This window comes from Eptesicus fuscus, chromosome 7, assembly GCF_027574615.1.
Source record: "Eptesicus fuscus isolate TK198812 chromosome 7, DD_ASM_mEF_20220401, whole genome shotgun sequence".
NCBI lineage: Eukaryota > Metazoa > Chordata > Mammalia > Chiroptera > Vespertilionidae > Eptesicus > Eptesicus fuscus.
Window position 1 is genome coordinate 20,272,065 of NC_072479.1, and position 13,991 is coordinate 20,286,055.

At 43.4% G+C, this 13,991-nt stretch overlaps 1 pseudogene; it reads left to right on the forward strand.

Moving 5' to 3' along the window:
* The first annotated feature begins 1,925 nt into the window (after positions 1-1,925).
* Positions 1,926-13,991, forward strand: part of LOC103288121 (translocation protein SEC62-like) — a 57,509-nt pseudogene continuing 45,443 nt past the window's right edge.

Sequence of the window (13,991 nt, forward strand, 5' to 3'; positions counted from 1 at the left end):
TTTTTTGTGGTTTTTTTTTTTGTAATGTCCTTATCTTATTTTTGCATCAGGGTTTTGATGGTCTCATAAAATGAATTGTATTTCCTTTTTTAAATATTTTCTGAGTTTGTATAAGATATATATTACTTCTTCCTGAAGTGTCTGATGAAGTCACCAGTAGAGTAAAGCTGGCCTAGAATTTTCTCATTGGGAAGGTTTCCACTATAAATTCAGTCTCTTTAACACATGTAACTATACAGATTTTCATTTTTGTGTGTGTCAGTATTGGTATCTTTCAAGAAATTTATTGTTATCTAAGTTGTCAAATTCATTGGAATAAAATTTTTCATACAATTACCTTATTATCCTTTTACTGGCTGAAGTATATGAATTGATATTCCTTCTTTCGTTCCTGGTATTGGTAGTTTGTGAATTTGTTTTTCTTGATCAGTTTTCTAGGGGTGCATCAATTTCATGAATCTTTTCAAAGAAATAACTTTATTTTCTCTAGTGTTCTCTGCCTTTTCTGATCTCTGTTCTTACCTGCTTTGGGTTTAATTTTCTATTTTTTCTAACTTCTTAAAGTAGAAGCTTATGTCACTAATTTAAAAATGACATTTCTTGCCGAAACCGGTTTGGCTCAGTGGATAGAGCGTCGGCCTGCGGACTCAAGGGTCCCAGGTTCGATTCCGGTCAAGGGCATGTACCTTGGTTGCGGGCACATCCCCTGTAGGGGATGTGCAAGAGGCAGCTGATCGATGTTTCTCTCTCATCGATGTTTCTAACTCTCTATCCCTCTCTCTTCCTCTCTGTAAAAAATCAATAAAATATATGGAAAAAAAATAAAAAAATAAAAATGACATTTCTTCTTTTCTATTAAAGATTTAAAGCTATAAATTTTCTTCTAATCACTGCATGAACTACATTCTATATATTTTGATATGTTGTGTTTTCATTACTATTTAGCTTGAAATATTTAAACTTTTTTCTTGTGATTTATTTATTTTTTTTTTTTTTTTTTTTTTTTTTTTTTCTTTTTTTTTTATTTTTTTATTTTTTTTTTTTATTTATTTTTTATTTTTTATTTTTTATTTTTTTTTTTAATTTCTTTATTGATTAAGGTGTCACATATTTGTCCTCATCCCCCCATTCCCATCCCACCCCTCTCCCCACGCATGCCCCAATCCCCTGTTGAACTTAACCGTTGGATAGGCTTATATGCATGCATACAGGTCCTATGGTTGAACTCTCCCCCTCCCCGTGATTTATTTTTTTATCCATGGGGTTACTTAATTGCTTAATTTCTAAAGATTTGGAAAGTTTTCAGATAACTTTTTGTTATTAACTTGTAACTTAATTCTTTTTAATCAGAGAACTAAGTCTGTATAATTTTAATCCTGTAAAATTTACTGAAACGTGTTTAATGGCCCAGCCTGTGCTTTATCTTAGTGTATGTTCCATGGGCGAATTGAGCGTATACTCTGCAGTTGATGAGCATACTGTTCTATAAATGTCAATTAGACATAGTGTTACTCAGGCCTTCTAGATCCTTACTAAATTTTTTTTTTTGTGTGTGTGTGTGTGTATAAATTTTCTATCAAGCACTAAGAGAAAGGTATTAAAAATTCTAACTGTGATTGTGGATTTGTCTGCTGATCCCTTTAGTTCTGTCAGTTTTTGCTTCATGTAGTTTAAAGATCTGTTATTAGGTACATACACATTTAAAATTGTTGTGTATTTCTGATAAATTGACCCTGTTAAGAAATGTCCCTGTTTATTTCTGGTAATATTCTTTGCTCTGAAATCTACTGCGTCTTATTAATACTGCCATTCTAGCTTTCTTATTATATGTACTAGAGGCCCAGCGCACAGGAAATCGTGCGGGGTTAGGGTCCCTAGGCCTAGCCTGGCCTCCGTCGCTGGCCTCTGCCGCCCTGCGACGCTACATGAAGCTCCCCACCCCGGGATGCTCTGCAATGCTCGCGGCCCCTCGACTGCTCTGCGAGGCTCCCCGCACCCCTCGACTGCTCCGAGAAGCTTGCTGCTGCCCCGCGAAGCTCGCTGCTGGACGCTCCAGGAAACTCCCCCTGCCCCATCACTGCTTCGAGAAACTCGCTGCCGCCTGGGTGACTGCTCCGCTAAGCTCACAACCACCCCACGAAGCAGCCCGCCACTGCCACTCAACAGTCGCCAGTCCCATCCCGCCACCAGCCCCACCTCATGGTGAGCGGCTCGGGGGCTGGGTGCTCCATTCACTTCATGGTGACCCGTCACCCATTCGGTTGTGACGCCACATACCTCTTTATATATATTAGGATTTGCATGGCACATCTTTTTTTTTATAATTTTCCTTCTAATTAATCTGTACCTTTCTATTTAAAGTGTTTTTCTTATAAACAACATATAGTTGGATCTTGTTTTAATCCAGCTTGACAATCTCTGTCTTTTGATTATAGTATTTACTCCATTTACATTTAATATAATTATTGATACCACTGGATTTGACTATCATTTTGCTGATTGTGGTCCACTTGACACATCTGTCCTTTTTCTGCTGTTCCTTCTTTATTGCCTCCATTTGTGTTAAACAAGTATTTCTTAGTATTACATTTTATCTCCTCTATTGGCATATTCTTTGAAAAACTACAAAATACAATGTTAATTTAGTTTAGTCTACTATGACTTAAGATTATGCCACCTCACATATATGCAGTATACTTATGCAATATACTTCTCTTCCTCCTGTCCTCTCTGATATTATTGTCATATATTTTACTTCTATATATGTTACAAACTCCCTACCTTATTATTTCTACTTACAATAGTCAATTGTCTTTTAAACAAATTAATAAACAAGAAACATACCTACTATATTTACCATTTCTGGTGTTGTGTTCTTCATTTCTCTGTGTAGATACAACTTTCTGACTGTTATTATTTTATTTCAGCCTAATGAGCTTCTGTTTATATTTCCTATGCTGCAGTCTAGTGTAATGAATTCTCTCAGCATTTGTTTATATGGAATTGTTTTTATTTTTACTTTAAGGATATTTTTTCTGGATATAGAATTCTGGGTTGAAGAGTTTTTCCCCTCCCATTTTCTCTTTAAATGTTATTCCCTTATCTTCTGGTTTACATTGATTTTGATAAGAAGTTAGTTCTTATTTTAATCATTATTCCCATGTAGGTGATATCCCCCCCCCCCCTTTACGAATTTTGTATTATTTTCAGCAATTAGGCTACATGACTAGAAAGAATTTTCTGTGTGTTTATCCTACTTGGAATATATTGAGATTTTTAAGATATTCAGATTGTTATTTTTCATCAAACTTCAAAATTTTCAGTTACTATTTCTTCAAACTTTTTTTTCTGTTCCAGTCTTTCCTTCTTCTTCTTCTGGGACTACAATTGCAAATATGTTAGACTTCTTGGTAAGGTCCTCCAGGTTACTGAGACTGTGCTTATTTTTATAACTTTTTAAAATTTTTACATAATTCCTTTTGACCTTTCTTCAAGTTTACTGAACTCTTCTTCTGCAACATCAAATCTGTTAAGTCCATCCGGTGATTTTTTTTTTTAAGTCTTCATATATTGTATTTTCCACTCTGAGAACTTACTTTTCTTTATGGTTTTCATTTCCTTATTTTGATTCCTTTCCAATTGACACAAAATGTATGAATATTTTCTCTTACATTCTTGAATATATTTATAAAAGTTGCTTTAAGTACTGGTCTATTAATTTCAACATCTTTGTCACCTCTGAATTTGCTTCTATTGAATTTTTTTCTCCTGAATATGTAGCATGTTTTTCTGCTTCTTTCTATATCTAGTAATTTGTTACTATGTGCTCAAAGTTGGGATGCAGTTTTGTCGAGGGCCTTCCTTTATTAAGTGTTGAGTTTTGTTCTGGCTGGCAGTTAGTTTATGTGCAACTTAGACTTTTTCAGGGTTTGCTTTTAGGCTTTGTTAGGGCAGGTCTAAAGTTCTTATCCTGGGGGCTAGCGTAGCATTATTTCTGATGTTTGGTTATTCTGGAGTCTCAGCTAACTGCTGTGGATTTTTAGTGAAATCTTTACTCTCTGGTTTATCAGAACAGAACTATCTCTGGAATCCTTATTCAGCTCACACTTCATAAGTAGTTATTCTCTGTCAGAACCCTTGAATCCTCATCCTGAACATGTGCAGCTTAGGACTGAGCCAAGATTCAAGGAGCTCGCTACATAATTCTGGGCCTCTCTCCTCTCAGCTGCCCTACCTGACAATTCCAGTAGCCTCAGCATCCCTGAATTCTGATCTATCTCCTCTCTACCTAGAAAAACCACTGCATCTGTTTGGGCTCTACTTCTCTGTGCCTTGATTTGCAACATGACTCTAACCAGATTTTTCTTTTCACCTAGTATTGAACTTTTCACAGGGTTAAAGGAGAAGTTCACCTTGTGTGTTTTCCTCCTCTCAAGGATTACGCCTCTCGATTGCCTGTTGTCTAATGCCCACATACCACTACTTCATACATTTTGCCCAGCATTATAGTTATTTAAAGTGGGAGGGCAATCTGATACCAACTTTTCTATTGTGGCTGGTATCGGAAGTTGCACCCAGTTTTTGCTCTGCTGCAAGACCCTAGGAATTTGTTTGTCCTTAGCAGAGGAAGGGTTGATAGAAAAAGAGGAGGAAGAATCCCCTTATATTTAGGCTCCAAAATCTCAATACTAGAAGAGATTAAGATCAACAATCAGATCCCAGAGAAAGAGCTTAAATTCATATGTGAATAACACTTTTGCATAAAAATCAAGAAAATACCTATTATGTTTCAAAGAATGAGAAGATGGTTTGTTGGTGGATAATATGAAGGAAGCAAAGCCCCTTTAGCCTACTTTGAGGCAGACTCCTAAAAGCATGTTTTTTAACAGTATGGTAATGAGACAGGTCAGTAACCCAGGGCAAGTAGAATAGGCACACTGAGACAAGAAAATTAAGTAAGGCCAATCAGTTTGGGGCAGCTTGCATCCAGCTTATGAATCTCAAGACCTTATCTTCCCCAATCCAGGACACTTGAGAGCAAATGGTTAATACCCCTCTTCCCTTAGCCATAGAAGAGAAGGCAGGAGGAGGGGAGGAGGGAGCTAAAAAGGTAGAGTTTTATCTCACTCAGTGAACAAAGAAGTCAACTGCCTTAGGACTTGCCAAACAAGATGACCAGGTGTATGTACAAACATCCCAAGAAAAACCACAACAAAGTAAAAGGGAGACTGAAACCTAATCTGCTACCCAAGATATCTGTATTTTAATAAATTTGCTTGCCTTGTTTTCTTAATAAATTCTCTTGCTTTGCTTGTTGAAACCTATAGGAAGAAGGATATAAAACTCCTTGATCCTGCACGGGGCATGCGCTCAGACCATCTGACTTGCCCGCTTGGACTTTATGCCAAGTATATCCTATATAATAAAGAGGTAATATGCAAATTGACCATCACTCCAACACACAAGATGGCCGCCTCCATGTGGTCAAAGATGGCCGTCCCCATGGGGACACAAGATGGCCACCACAAGATGGCCGGCAGGGGAGGGCAGTTGTGGGTGATCAGGCCAGCAGGGGAAGGGCAGTTAGGGGCGACCACAATGGCAGGGAAGCAGTTAGGCGTCGATCAGGCTGGCAGGGGAGTGGTTAGGGGATGATTAGGCTGGCAGGCAGAAGCAGTTAGGGGCAATCAGGCAGGCAGGCAGGCGAGTGGTTGGGAGCCAGCAGTCCTGGATTGTAAGAGGGATGTCCAACTGCCCATAGAGGGGTCCCAGATTGGAGAGGGTGCAGGCTGGGCTGAGGGACACACCCCACCCCTGTGCATGAATTTCGTGCACCGGGCCTCTACTATTTTAATAAATTTGCTTGCCTTGCTTCCTTAATAAATTCCCTTGCTTTGCTTGCTGTCTGTCACTCATTTGAAATCTTTCTTACTGACAAGAACTGAGGAGAGGACAGCCAATAGCAGTAGGCTGGTGCCAATTACAGTAGGCTGGAGGGTGAAGTGGAATTTCAATTGATTAAAGAAAATAAAGCAATGTGATCTTTTTTGTACACAGTTTGGGGTAAAAATTTCAAATCCTCTTAAGAAACTCTCATAAAGGCAATTAGTCAAGTGAGTTTCTTTGCTGCAGACATACAACCTCATAAGATACTTAGTTCTAATCATTAGATAATTCAAGGACTTACTTAAACTTTAGAAACCTAGCCAAAACACTCCTGCAAACTCTTTGAAAGCCATGCTAGCAATGATAAGAAGAGGGGTCCTTCTCTCAGTGTAAATCTGTGAACCATAAACACTGAAGGAATTACATGTTCTATAGTGCACTGAGAAAAATCAAGAGATAAAAGTGAGGAAAAAACTCCCTTTGTGATGCAAATTAAAACAATTACCTTGCTAATAATTGCAACAAAATACATTTTGCAAGCTATTAGCTAAGCATACACTTTATAATTCATAAATGAGAATTAATTTTTTTTCATTGTTAAAGGAGAAAAAATCTGTTTGATGGTATTCAGTCTTGATTATAAGTATTTGAGCTTCTGCAGAACAAAGACATCTACTCTGGCTAATTTCAGCAGTGAAATGATTTTATTTTTAAAAGAATTAAACATCTAAAGGTCACTAAAGGAGGCCCACAGATGAAGGATTGGAAGCTGGCCACCGGATCAATGTCCCCATCTGCGCTGCAGAGCTGCTCCAGTGAAGCCATCAGAGCCTGCCCACCTGCCCGCCCCCTCCCCTGGGCTGCCCCATAGCCAGGCACTGGACTTTGCCAGCGGGCCCTCTGTGAGTGCAGCTTCGACAAACTGGATGTCTCTGCCTTCACCCTGGCCAACTGGATTCTGTGCAGCCTTGCCTCTCGCCATCACCAGCTTCCAAACAAATTCAGAACAGATGTGCCTGATTGGTGGACCTAGATTCCACGGTTGCATTTTTGCTACACAGGAGGCTGGGAAAGTGAGGTTCTGGCTTCTATACTAGAGGGAACTGAATTCATGAGATGGAAAATTACCCCAAACACAAAAACAAATTTCAACCATAGCTGCCACACATAAGCCAACAAATAATTAGAATGGATAAATAAGTACATAAGGAAGGAAGGAAGGAAGGAAGGAAGGAAGGAAGGAAGGAAGGAAGGAAGGAAGGAAGGAGGAACCTTACAAGTTATTTAGATCAATTTCCCCATGTTACAAATTTGAGGAAATAAAGACTGGAAGTGATTTACCCCAAATCGACTCCTCACTCTAGATGAGGCGCTTTTCAATTCAAAAGGATGACAAAACCTTGGGCAGTCCTTTCTTCTACAGAAGACACCTTTACTGACTATGATATTCATGCTTGTTGAACCCAGATTTGGCACCACAATCTTTCTCGACACAGCACACTGAGCAGCCACAACCACATTAGTACAAGAAATGAGAACTATTTGGCATCCCTGTACTGAATTAGGCCGACATTCGCTCAACAAACTCTTGAATAAATTAATGAATAGAATAAGGTCTAGTTTAATTGACACCCTTGGAGCCCACAAAGATTATTTGCTATTTGGGTTATTTGTTACATGATCTCTTTGAGAATTAAGGTTTATTATGCCTAGTTGTCTATATTGTGGTTACTGGCACAAATTCATAATTTGTTTACAATGGTCAATAAACACCAGGCTTCAATTGGTTGCCTTGCCAACATCAATCTTCCCATTCATTCAGATGAAGATTTTCCCTCTTTGCTATTGTCAAGTGTCAAAGTGGGCAGGATGATGGCTTGGGAGGTGTTCTTCCTGGCACGGGAAGCAATGCCTGCAGAGATGCTGCTCTACCCCCGTTGGTTCCCTTTGGAAGTTGGTGGATGGCAAACCAACTCTCTAGCTGCTGTCACTGCTGAAACCGGTGTGGGTTTACCTACACTGCATTAGTGTGAAGCTAGTGCAAAGATGAAACAGGACTGGTTTATGCTTAGTTAAATCAATGAGTATAATGACATTTGTGTAAAGTATAACAAGTTTTGGGGGATTTTTTGGATAAATTATGCTTTTGGATGCAAGTGGCAGAAACTTTAACTCAAACTGACTTTAGGAGAAAAAAAAAAAAAGAAACGTATTGTCTCAGTGACAAGGACACTGAGAAGTGGATTTAGTTCCAGGGACTCAAACAAGGGCACTGCTGGACTCTGCCTTCTTTGGCATTGGGTCTTTCCCTCAGGCTTCGCGAAATAGCTACTGGAGGCTCCAAATTTATACTCCCCCAGGCTCCAATCCAAGGGAATAGATAGCACTTCTTGATAGCTTCTACTTAGTACTATTAGTCTGTGCAATTGGAACAATTGTATGTGAACCGATGACTGTGGCTTGGGCGGTTCAGTGCTCTGACTGGCCTCGAGGTGAAAGCCAACACTGTCACACCTGAGAGCAGGATTGTCCACAGCAAGGGCACATCAGACAGTGTCCAGCAGGAAGGAGATGGGGAGAATTGAAGAGAGTTTAATGAAGGGACCACACATGAGGTGTGGGCAATGGTAAGGAAACCAGGACTAGGAACGGTGGGACACCACATCACCCCTAGACTGAAGGAACAGGAGGGGGAGCTGTTACTGGCCCTGGGTGAGAGGTGTAGCCATAGGTATGCACCATAAGCCAGAGCCGTGAGGACATCAAGGCACAGAACCACGGCCAAAGCACAGCCCTGGAGAGAGAATAGAGGTGCACAGCTCCTCCACTCTAGCCTCCCAAATGCTGTTTAGCAAGTTGGTTTCGTTGCCAACATTTTTCAATTGAGCTATTTAAAATAAATGATCTGTTTCCAACATCCCCGGGAGGATATGGCAACATCTGGTCGTCTTTCCTCCATGGCAGGGTTTCCTTGGAGAATAGCTGCTGCCTCTCTGTCTCTGGGGCAGGGCCTCACCCCTCCTCCTCCCATCCTCGTCTCCAGGTGGGGGGTCACCCAGTGCCCGGGGTGTCTAGGCTCGGCCTGCTTCACTCTGGCAGGGCAGAATTCTAGGAACATGAACTTCAGCTCATTGTTAGAAAGAATTTTCAATGCTTGACTTCTTAGTCTTGAGACTGTCACAGCAAGTGTTTAGACAGTCAGATGCCCTGGGAACATGGCAATGGGATTCCTCTGTTATCTTGAGAATAGATGGAAAAAGGACAGGATTAAGAACTGGATTCTGTCTCCTTTAAGAAAATCTTTAATGCTCAGATTGAAAAACACTTTTAAATTGGATAATGTAGTCACATAATTCAGTAGGTGGGAAAGTCAGTCTCCTTCTACTTCACTCCCCTCCAGAGGCAACCATTGTGCCCGTCTTAGGTGTCTTTCCAGAGATGGTCAATGCCTATACACACTTATGTATTGTTCCTTCCTGAGAGAGAGAGAGGGGGGGGGGGGGGGGGGGGGGGGGGGGAGACAGCCTTTGCAGATAAACTCTCAGCATCTTCAAAAGCACAAATCCAATCAGGTTAGTCTTCCACCTGAAACCCTGCGGTGATTTCCTGCGGTGTAACTTGGCTTACAAGGCCCTGAGCGCCCTGGCTGCTGCCTCCCGCTCAGCTGTCCTTCTTGGCAATGTCACCTTCCATTCTTTGTTCCACCCACTCTGAATTCCTCTCATTCCCTTCCTGCTCAGGACCAATCTGTCCTCACCTCCTGTCCTTATTCCATGCTGTTCCACTGCCATGCCTCACTTGTTCACTTCTGCTTGTCCCCAGGTGTTTATTTACAGAGCTCGTCCCGGATGCCTAGACAGGCTGTGTCCCCCCACGGGCCCCCCCGCCACTCGGTGTCTGTGTCCTTAGCTGTAACACTCCCTACCGTGTGAGGTAATCGCCTGTCTTCCCAGCCAGGCTATATGAGGACAGAGACTCGCCGGCTTCAGTCACCAATAGATCCCCAGCATTGAGCACATGCCTGGCCCAGAAAAGACATTAAAACATAGTCATCAAACCGATGAATGAGACTCACTAGAGAGGCAAAGGAAGATCACAGGCCTTGCTTCTCAATCCCACCCCATTTCTTGGCACAAATGTGGGCTGTGGCTGAGTAACTAACTTGTTTTCTCAGAAGCAAGAAAGCATTTTTATGATAAAAACCCGAATTCCAAATGTCCATTTCTGATGTTTAAAGATAAGTTACACTTTATATGATGTGAAATAGGGATTTCCTTTGATCTCTCCGCTGCTTAGCTCTGAAAAGCTTTAACCTTCTCCATTCTCTGATGAACAAGTCTCAAACTGTATTAAGAGCAACTAAACTGATCATAATTTTCTGTGCTCAGAGCAATAAACCAACAGATGTTAGGAAAGGGCATTCGAGGAAATGCAAAATTATTTATAGGAATACAGCGGAGCCAAAAATGTACTGCCCCCAAAACAAACATTTAACAACTGTTAAAAACAAGCCAACAGGCCCCAAATGGAGTCGCTTGTGTTAGGCTCTATGTCATCAAACTGAGGCTTAATTACAGTGTGGCTTCCCGGGAAATGGAATCTTAAACCCGTCAGTCAGGAATCGCCTGGTCAGCACGAGTTGGATAATCTGCCTGGTAGACTCCTGCCACTCCTAAAGGAAAGTAACCTTGTAATGACTTTTTAACCATTTCTGTTCCTTGTTCCCACTCCCTTCTGCCTGTAAAAGTCTTTCATTTTGTATAGCTCCCTGGAGTTCCTTTCTATCTGCTAGGTTGAATGCTGCCCAATAAGAATGGATTCTTGCTCAAATAAACTCATAAAAAGTGTAATGTGCCTCCGTTGATTTTTTTAAGAGTTCTGGTGTAAAAAGATGGAACTGAAGGAGCCCCCCGCCCCCAACTGTCCCCAGAGGCATGAGACAACCAGAGGTGGGTACCTGTTCAGCACGGAGCTCTCCATCCTCTCGCTGCCGCAGGAGGTGGGGGTAAGTCCCTCCGTGATCCTAGCTTTGTGGCTTTAGTGTCATGAGCTTTCAGACATTATCGGGGCTTTTCTTTTACAGAACTGGGTCCAGAAACCGCTGGAGTTGGACTGGAGCCAACTGAGGTACCGGACCAGGTCAGGGTTGGGCTGGGCTTAACTTATAAACTGGATTGGTCCCAGTGGGAAGCCGCAGGTGAATACAATTTTGCTCTGAGGCTGAACAAGGTTAACCTTACCGAAGATAATCTTGAATTACAGTGGCCACAGCTGCAAACGTTTAACCTGGATACGCGCATGCATTACAGGGGTGGGAACCTTTTTGCTGCCAAGGGCCATTTGGGTATTTATTAACATCATTCATGGGCCATACAAAATTATCAACTTAAAAATTAGCCTGCTCTATTTGGTCAAACATTTAATTAACTCACCCCTAATGCCTTGGCAGGGCCAGACCGAATGATTTCGCAGGCCTTAAAGGGCCCGAGGGCCGGACGCTCCCCACCCCTAATTTACAAGGTGCTCTAGCTGGGTCTCCATTAACCAGGGTGAGTGGGGAAGGGTAGACCCTGTGGGGTAGTTGGAGTGGAGTGGGGCAGGAATGGAGGGCTGGAGAAATGCCCCTGTGTGCAGCACTGGCCCCTGAGCGGGGAGGGCAGGAAGCACATTCCGCAGTACCCATCTCCTCCGGTGTGTGCGCTGCAGGCCTCCCAGTGCGGGGGATCCGGTTCAGCAGGAGGGCTGAGCACTGGGAATCAGGCAGATGGGAAGATGTGGCATGGTTCTGGTTGATAACTTTCTTCACAGAAAATCCGCAGTCCATGGTTGAGCAAAGGGATCGTCATCCAGCCACCGGGGAGGGGCCTGGGAATAGGCAGGCAGGAGTCACCTAAGCAGTCGGGGGTTTTAAAAAGGGATCCAGTTCCAGCAAGATCGTTGGGAGCTGAGTTTCGGTTGTAAGCCAAGACCACTGGGGAGTGGCAAGCAGGGCCCGGTGTCTCAGTGGGCACAGGAGGCACCAAGGATGCCATCAACGTCATGGTGGGATGATGTCTGGTAGATACAATAGTTGGCTAACACTTTTATTTGAAAGTTTGGTCATTTGTGTTTTAGAGTCAAGAAATAACCCACGAGTGTCCCCATGTCCAAAGCATAACAATGTTTTATCAGAATTCCCTAGTCAAGTAATCAGGTGCCAGGTCTCTGTGTGTCTTTCCAGCCCCTATCTGTCGATCTTCTCCCTCCCCACCCTCCTAACCCCTCAGTTGGCCACAACAAACAGTTCACAGACCTCCCGCCTCCCTGAAACGCCCTTGCCTTTTACCCACCCTTTGATGGGCTGGTGGACATCTTGTTAATGCCTCCACTTCCCGTCCAAGGAGAGCTGATCCCTCCCACCCTTATCTCACTGCTTTAGATCTCAATCAGTGTATTTATGACTAGGGTTAAAATTCAACCATCATGCACCAGGTTGGCTGCACCAGTTGCAAATTTATTGAAATGCTACATGAGGTTGATTAAAAAGCCGCTGTCCCAAGACTCCCATGTGCCTCCTCCCCCAGCCCCTGCTCCACCAGGCTCCCTCCTCTAGCACTTTCCACACCACCCAGGACCCAGAAACTGGAGGATTGATGCTGTGGGCAGCAGGACCCTCCCCGACACCCTGGCCAAGATATGCTCCTGCTCTCACTTTGGGAATTCCCAGTGTGGATCAGAACTCCCAGGTTCAAGTCCAATATCTGATTCATGAACCCCTCCACTCCCCTGAGCCTTACTTTTCACATCTGTAAGATGGGCATGGAAGTCCACTTGCAGGGCTCTTGGTAGGGTTGCTGGGTCAGTAGATACACACAATTTAGATTTCAATAGCTAGGTTGTGGTCATTTTGAATACCACATGAATCTGAACGAGAATGCTAAGAGAATCCGGATGAAGGAAGCAAAGTCTGGCCAGCACTAACCTGAGCCACTTGGCTGACAGGCATTGTTGCTGGCCAACCCTGTCACACCCAGGGCCAAGGGCAGAGCCCAAAGGCGGGGCCTCGTTTTCTAAAGCCAATGAGGTGACCCAGTGAGTGCCAGGTTTCTTATCAGAGGTTAGTTGTCTAAATCTCTCAGGGCTTGTGATAACACACCATTTTCCTTCGCCTTTGGTTTTTCCCGAAAGCTCCTGAATGGGCGGGTGAGCTTGAAAGCTGCAGTCTTCTGAGAATCAGCATTTCTTGGAAGTTCTTAAAAGCCCAGGCAATATTCCCTGGAAAATGTGAAGTTCCTGGGGTTTATTAGAAGCTTAAACTTTCGGTCAAAGTTAAACATCTAGAAAAATGCTCCTGGGAAGTATCGTCAGCACCTTCTTAATTGGCTGCCTTGGCACTGTCTCAAGGCTGCGGTTTATACTTCAGATGCTGGAGCAAAACCAGCCCCTGATCATGGCCCCTCCTGGGACGGAAGATAAGTAATAACCCCCCAACCCCCCACCCCACCCTGTGTTTCCGAGTCAGGGAAATGAAAGGAGCCTGGCCGTGGGAGTTGCAGAAATCATGTTTACGTTAGTGTTAGAAAGCACATTTCTCCCCAGGAGAGTATTTCCCTCCAAGGTTTTCCCCCTCCCTGTCTGCCTCCATCCCCACAATCAGGGTGAGAGGTGAGATCGGAACCCTTGGTTCTTCCTAAATGGGTTCCAGCGCCCAGGTCTAGGACCAGGGAAGTTCCCACCTCCCACCCCCCTCCCCCCGCCCCCATGTGTTTGCATCCAGATGGGCAAGAGTGTGGACCACAGGACCCAGGTAGAAAGAACAGGGGTGGGCCCCAATACCTCCTCTTAGAAAGCCCCTGTCCTCCGAGCTGCCGCCTCCCAGTCCACCAGGAGGACTCAGGAGGCACGCTGTGAGCACAAGGGGTGGGACCTTCTAAAGTTGTAGCTGGCATTCCTTCCCCTTCCTACTGCTTCCTTTCATCCCCTGGCCCTTCCACCCTCCAAATGAACAGGGTGGCATAGAAAACAGGCCATCTTTTCACCAGGAAGCAAGCTCTCTGTTTTCAAGATGCAGTCACCAATGTTAACCAGCCTTGTTTTCAGGAACCAGGGACCCAGTTCAAGGAACA